Source organism: Acomys minous, assembly GCF_964271855.1.
Source record: "Acomys minous genome assembly, chromosome: 8".
NCBI lineage: Eukaryota > Metazoa > Chordata > Mammalia > Rodentia > Muridae > Acomys > Acomys minous.
In genome coordinates this window covers 41513279-41521273 of record NC_140489.1, presented here as the reverse complement: position 1 = coordinate 41521273, position 7995 = coordinate 41513279, and positions in this window count along the sequence as shown.

Sequence of the window (7995 nt, the reverse complement as noted above, 5' to 3'; positions counted from 1 at the left end):
ACACATGAATCAGCACTTCCTCTAAGGAGAAATTCAACCCCTGAAAGCTTTTGGGTTTGTTTGTTCAAGTCAGGGTTTCTCTGTATAGCTGTGGCTGTTCTGGAACTCTCTAGGCCATGCTGGCCTCAAACTCAGACAGTCACCCGCCTCTGCCTCCCTAGTATTGGGATTAAAGCTTGTCTCTGTAGCCGAGGCTATCCTGGGACTCTCAATATCTTCCTTCAGTCTCCTGAGTCCTGAGACTACAGGGATATACCAGCCCAGCCTCCTTCCTCAACAGTTTGCAAACAAATCAATATAAATGGGTTGAATTACCAGGACTATAAACTGATTAAATAAAATCCTGGAGACTGTTTTAGACTAATGCTTCCTAATGGATCAAGCTCAGAATGCAAATGCAGCCACCCACAGCAAAGCTCCAAACTCAAAGAGGAACTAAGAGAGAGAGAGGGAGAGAGAGAAAGAGAGAGAGAGATCAGTCTGGAGGGGTCAATCAGTTAGACTGATAATGAGTTGTCCTGTGCCCTCATCCTTGCGTAATGATTTACCAGGCTGAGCTCGGCAACATGGGCCTTTAGTGCCAGCACTCAGGAGGCACAGGCGGGTAGATCTCTGTGAGTTTGAGGCCAGCCTGGTCTGGATAACACGTTTCAGGCAGCCGGAACTATTCAGGTGAGACCGCGTCTCAAAACCAAACCGACAAAATTATGCCCTGATTTAGGTTGCCGCTAACGGATCTTTGATTTTCTTATAGTCCGCTTCCTGTTGGCTAAGGAGAGTCACTCGGAGCAGTTCATCTGCATTTTTGCTGGTTTTGTTTCAGCTTTGACTGTGAAACTGCCCTTCGTCAAAACAGCTCTTCTGCCTGGGTAATTAAGTGTTGCCACTTGAGTAAACTAAGCTTAATAGTTTTCTCCATGACAGGCAATAACTTAATTTACTATTCTATTGTTTTAAGAAATTCAATGCAAGCAGGACACAAGCCTGTAATCCCAGCACTCAGGGAGGCAGAGGCAGGCAGATCTTTCTTGAGTTTGAGGTTAGCCTGGTCTACAAAGGGAGTCCAGGATAACCAAGGATACACAGAGAAACCCTGTCTCAAAAAAAAAAAGAAAGAAAAAAAGAAAGAAAGGAAGGAAGGAAGGAAGGAAGGAAGAAGGAAGATGTGGTGGCGCACGCCTTTAATCCCTGCACTTGGGAGGCAGAGGCAGGCAGATCACTGGGACTTTGAGGCCAGCCTGGTCTACAAAGGGAGTCCTGGACAGCCAAGGCTATACAGAGAAACCCTATCTCAAAAAAACAAAACAATAACAACAAACAAAAAAAAGGAAAGAAGGAAGGAAAGAAAGAAAGCCAACAACAACTCACTGCTAAGACGAGGCCTGGTGGCCCAGGGCTTGGGAACCCTCAAAGGCCTAGGCTTGATGATCCCCAGTTCAAGGCGTCTCTGGCCTCTAAGGTTCAAGGCCAGCCAGGATAGCTTCCGGAGACAATGACACAAAAGGAAAAAGGAGGCTAGGGCTATAGCTCTCATAGCATCTCATGTGTGTGGGATGCTAGGTTCACTCCTCGGTACTGAGGGCTTGGCGAGTGAGGGAACAAGAGAGGAGGAGAGAAAAGAGAAGACACAAAGAACCCTGGTACTGTTCTCATCAAGGGTCTACATGTACCAATCCACAGGATGATGCTTAACTCATTCATCAGTCACTTGTATTCAAATTCCAATTTCGAACTATTAATGTCACTGACAAACAGGGAGACAAGTTTTGCTTTTAAAACCATGAAAATTTAGAGGATTAAAACTGACTGAAGCACATTTTTGGTCGATTTCAATTTATTTGAAGTCCAAAAACAAAACTGTCTGGAAGCCATGCACAGCGGTATGTGTCTGTCCTCTTGGGTGGTCAAGAGGTTGAGATAGGGGGAAAGCTTGAGGCCATTGGTTCTAGATCAACAAGGACCACACGGTGACATGAAAGGAGGCAGGAAGGAGGAGTGTGGAGGAATGCTAAGTGAATGTATCAACCATCAATAAAGTGCTGTCTAGCCAATCAGCAGGGCAGAAGGACAGGAAGTGGAAGGCAGGACTTCCTGGAGGAGAGGAAGAAAAAGTTTGACGGGTGGAGAGGGAGGAGAATGTTTGGATGGTTGGAGGAGGACGGTGGGAACTGGACAGGGGCGACCCAGGGGTCATAGTGGCAAGTGTTTGGAATATATGTATGTTATAAGGTTTAGAGTAGTTTGTTTAGTTTATAGAGTAGATTAGAATCAGTTCAGACTCTGCCCGGCGAAGTGCTGGCAGCTTTAAAGTACGTTTTAGTCTCTCTGTGTCAGTTATTTGCCTTGTAGGCTGAACGGATACAAAATACTGTAACAGAAGAGAGGGAGGGAGCATAAACCAGGGCTAAAGAAATGGCTCAGTGATGGAGCATATGGCTAGGTCCGTCCCTAACACCGCAGAAACAGACACGACATTAGGGTAGCAAACTATTGGCCCTAGCGTGATGGCACTGGTCTATAATCCTAGTGTAACTGAGTCCCAGACCTCAGCACAACTGATGCCATGTTGGAGGCATCATTCTGACCTTTAAACCTAGCACATAGACCCTAACACCTGCCAGAATGAGAACAAAGACCTAATTCATCAAAGACCTCGTCCCCGGAGCCAGGAAAGTCCCTAAATGTACTAACCTTGTGCTTCCCCCCGCCCCTTGCTTTTGTAGTTCTGTTTCTTGCTAACTATTCTTGCCAACTGAAGTGTGTCACCCAGGGTGTGTGTGTGTGTGTGTGTGTGTGTGTGTGTGTGTGTGTGTGTATAAAAGACAAAAAACTCTGCATGATTTGCCAGCAGTAAGATTTTCTGTCCTGCTAGGTTGGTGGCACACACAGCCCTATAATCCCAGCACTTGGAAGGCAGAGGTAGAGGCAGGTGGATCACTGTTAGTTTGAGACCAGCCTTTTCTACAAAGTGAATCCAAGACAGCCAATGTTACACAGAGAAACCCTGTCTTGAAGAAAAAAATAGAAAAAAAAAAGATTGTCTGTCCTGATTTGAGAGTGTCCATGTGTGTTCTCCGGTGGAGTTAGCACTTGGGAGGCAAAAGTAGGAAGACTGAGTTAAATATTCCTTGATGTCGTAATGAGGTCCAGCCTGTACTACAAGAGAACCCTCAAAAAAGAAAAAAAAATGAGTGGGGGTCTTAGAGGAGAGGGGCTGGAGAGATTGCTCAGTGGTTAAGAACACTTCTGCTCTTACAGACAAATTGGGTTCAGTTCCCAGCACCACCATGGATGCTCATGACTTTTTAGCATAATCAAGCAAACCAAAATAAAAAGTCAGGTATGATGGCTTGTACTCACAATCCCAGCACTTAGTAGGTTAGGCAGGACTATTTCTGTGAGTTCAAGGCCAGCCTAGGCTACATAGTAAGACCCTGTCTCAAAATACATAAGCATAAATAAACAAATAAATAAATTAGAAATAGAAAAAGGTGAAGAGTAATTACTATACAGTGTATGATATTATTTGACTAGATATAAATATTTAAGATTATATATTTTGCCGGGCATGGTGGCGCATACCTTTAATCCCAGCACTTGGGAGGCAAAGGAAGGTGGATCACTGTGAGTTTGAGGCCAGCCTGGTCTACAAAGTGAGTTCAGGACAGCCAAGGCTAACACAGAGAGACCCTGGCTTGAAAAACAACAACAACAAAAAGGTATTTATGAAAATAGCAACTACACACTACTAAATCAATAAAATAATGAGAGCGTTTAAACATCTATAATATCTCTATTAAAGATATGGCATTACAGAAAACATATCTATGACACCTAGAAGACTTTAGCTCCACAGGTAGTTAACAGAGGCACTGCTGAGAGGAGCAGTGACCACCATCCCTGGGGCTGCCCTGTGGTCGCAGAGCATCGGATATCCGGCATGAGGTGGGGTCGGCCCTGCAGGACAGGAAGGTGAAGACTGACAGCAGTGTAAATATCCTCTTTGGGATAGGAAATTCTTGAAGTCGGAAGCAGACCGAGATTTCCCTGATAAGTGCTCTCTGAGACCAAACCTCAGCTGAAGGGACTGCTTAATGAACTTGGGAGAAAAATTCCAAGTTGGATATCGTGCCTGTGGCTCTCTCCAGAATTCAATTACAGTGGCTTTACTGTGATTTCCCAAGTGCAATGGCTGTGTCATGCAGGGAGACCGGCTTCCCTGGGGTTCCTTCGGGGAAGAGAGTGGTACTGATGTCTCATCCAGTGTGGGCGTTCCGCAGTCATTTATGCTCGGCAGTCTCACCAGTTGGGAGTCTCTGCGATAACCGCTGCATTTGTGTATCAGTCATTCTCTGTGATAGATCTGTAAATGCAAAGAACATGACGGATAAACACCCAGATCAGTAAAATAAACATTACCGTACAAAGTACACGTGCATGTCCTGAGTTCAAATTGCATGGATTGGCTTAGATTGAGTTTTTGTTTTTTGTTTTTTGAGGTAGGGTTTCTCTGTCCTGGATTCGCTTTGTAGACCAGGCTTGAACTCACAGAGATTCCCCCGTTTCTGCCTCCCGAGTGCAACCCGTTCCTTAATATGTGTGGTCACTAAGATATGAAACTTATCTGAAATCTGAGTTACACTGCTAATCTTGATAACTCCTGCTGATCCCTACTCGCCCGAGGCCACTGTGGTTACTAGAATACATTAATGAAATCATAAATGTGTTTTATAAAAACTAATTTTTTACTTATGTTTTGTTTTTTGTTTTTCAAGACACAGTTCCTCTGTCATAACCTTGGCTGTCCTGGACTCCCTTTGTAAACCAAGCTGGCCGCTGGCCTTGAACTAACAGCGATCCACCTGCCTCTACCTCCTGATTGCTGGGATTAAAGGCACGTGCCACCACACCCCACTAGGAACTAGTTTTTTAGACTGGAGAGATGGCGTAGTAGTTAAGATCCAAAGCCTGGCTGGGTGTGCTGGTACACTCGATCTCTGTGAGTTTGAGTCCAGCCTGCTCTACAGAGCAAGGCCAGGACAGCCAAGGCTACACAGAGAAACTCCGTCTGGAAAAACAAAAAACAAACATAAAGGTCCAAGGCCTGCTCTTGCAGAGAATCGGAGTTTAATTCCCAGCCCTCACATCTGGTGGCCTTACATTTGCCTGTAACTCTTGCGGTCAGGATCACTGATGCTCTTCTGGCTTCTGGGAATATATTCACTCATGGCATACACACAAATTAAAACTAAAACATAACTGTATGTATGTATTTATTTATTTATTTTCGTTTTTCGAGACAGGGTTTCTCTGTGTAGCCCTGGCTGTCCTGGACTAACTCTGTAGACCAGGCTGGCCTCGAACTCACAGAGATCCACTTGCTTCTGTGCTGGAGTTAAAGGTGTGTGCCACCACACCTGGCAACTTTTTTTTTTTTTTAAAGCAGATCCTCGGGGCTGGGTAGCATAGCTCAGTGGTAATAGTCCTTCACTAGCATGGGCAGGGCCCTGAGTTCGATACCTAGCACCACACAGAGTAAATAAAAAGATTATCTCATTTAAAGCCTTAAAGTCAGAGTCAGTGCAGTTCTCAGTGCATTCACTCACTGGGATTGATCATCTGAGTATCTAAGTAACACGGTTCAGCTGGAAAATTCAAGCCCACACAAGAGACCACGGGTATGTGGCCCACTTTCTAGGGGACATGACTGTGTGTGCTCAAGAAATAAAATGACCCAACGTAGAGGATCAGAAGAAAGGTGCACACATTCTATAATCTTGGCACGTCTACAGGGACCTGCAAAGGGGGATGGACAGACAACTAAGTGACCAGGATAGAAAGCTGTCGCGTCGTTTAGAGACACTCTAAATGGGGATGAGGTGTTAAGACAAAAGGGATCTGAGCCAGGAAGTGGTCACTTGCACAGAAGTCACTGGGTGCTATGGGGGAGGGGTAGCGTAGCAGGGATAAGAGTTACTGTAGAAGCTCTGTCTGCCTCCCAGCATGGATTTTCTCTGGCCTGAGATAAGGGATTTATTTCTTCCTTCCCTGGCAGAGATGGCATTATCTCAAGGGAGGTTTCACTGACAGCTTCAGGAAGAAACAGACAGGGCGAGGCTCCCTTTCTGCCACGGATGAGTCTCAAAATAACAGGGGGAGGTGATGTGTTGAGGGGCGTGGCCTTGACCACTTCCTTAGTGTTTGCTTGTTTTTCACAATGTCATTTGATTAAATGAGTATTGTCTACACACACTGTTGGTGTGTGTGTGTGTGTGTGTGTGTGTGTGTGTGTGTGTGTGTTCTTCTGTTCCAGAGTTGGTGCATGATGCATGCTAAGCATATAGTCTACTACTGTACACTCCAAAGTGTAGTGTGTATGTATGTAAGTATGTTAAATAAGCACATATGTATGCTCAAGTACATGTGCCTTAGTGTATAGGAAGGCCAGAGAACACTGGGTATCTTTTTTTTAATTTTTAAAAATAATTTACTCAGATTACATCCTGATTATTAAACGCTCACTTGTATCTTCCTGTCCCCCCTCCTTCTTTTGCCCTATTCCCCTCCCCTAGACCTCTGACAGAAGGGGACCTCCTCCCCCACACATGATCACACCCTATTAGGTCTCATCTGGATAGCCTGCTTCCCCTTCCTCTGTGTGCCAGGCCTCCCCACCAAGGGGAAGTGCTCAAATCAGGGGCATCAGAGTTTATGTCGGAGGCAGTCCCCGCTCTCCCTAAAACCGTGGAGTATGCGCTGCCCATTGGCTAGATCTGAACAGGAGGGTCTAGGTTTACTGCATGCAGTGTCCTTGGTTGGCATGACAGTTTGTGCAGGCCCCATTGGGTCCAGATCCACCAGCCTTGATTGTCTCCTTGTGGGGCATCGTTCTGTTTTTAAGGCAGGCTTTTTATAAGAAAAATCATAAACAGGAAACAACCAGGTACCCAGGTGGGAAGCAAGGGGGAGGGCAGCAGAGTGAGACTCTTGTCTAAAATAAAGTAAAAATCAGGATGAGATATTAATAACACCCCACATCTATTCAAAGGTTTACAGGGACCCAGATCTTAGCACAGCTGACTCCATGATGGAAGTACCAGTACCATTCTGGTTGTAAAACTCAGCACGAGGACAGCACCGCCTGCCAAAACTTAAAAAAAAAAAAACCCACCTAATTTATTCAAGGTCCTTATAGTTCTGGGAAAGCCTCAAAATGTACTAAACTTGCTTTTTTAGATTCTGTAGTTCCACTTTTTTTGTTTGTTTGTTTGTTTGTTTTGTTTTTGGTTTTTTGGGTTTTTTTTGGGGGGGGGGGCGGTTGAGACAGGGTTTCTCTTATCGTCCTGGCTGTTCTAGACTTGCTTTGTAGACCAGGCTAGCCTCGAATTTGCAGAAATTCCTGTGCCTCTGCCCCCTGAGTGCTGGAATTAAAGGGGTGCGCCGCCGCCGCCGCCGCCGCCGCCGCCCAGCTCTGTCTCTTGCTATTCCTTTCCTTTTGTGGATGTGTTTGGGATCTGAATTTGGATCTCATGCAGACACATGATTTTTGTGTTTAAAAGCTTCCCCTAACAAAGGCTCAGCGCTACTCTGGAATCCCGAACACCCAGTGTAGTCACTGGTGGGCTAATAACGACTTCCTATTGGTTAAGTCCCAGCAGTCTTCTCTGGTGAGCGTCCCACAGCATTACCCACTGTAAATTTATGTTTATTTTGTGAGGGCTTCTATTTGTAATCTACTTTATTTGTTTCTCTCTGTAGTCCTGGCTGTCTGGGACTTGCTTTGTAGACCAGTCTGGCCTCGAACTCACAGCGACCCACCTGCCTCTGCCTCCCAAGTGCTGGGATTAAAGGCGTGCGCCAGCTTTTTTGTTTTTGATTTTTTTGAGACAGGGTTTCTCTATGTAACCTTGGCAGTCCTGGACTCACTTTGTAGACCAGGCTGGCCTCGAACTCACAGTGATCTACCTGCCTCTGCTTCACGAGTGCAGGGATTAC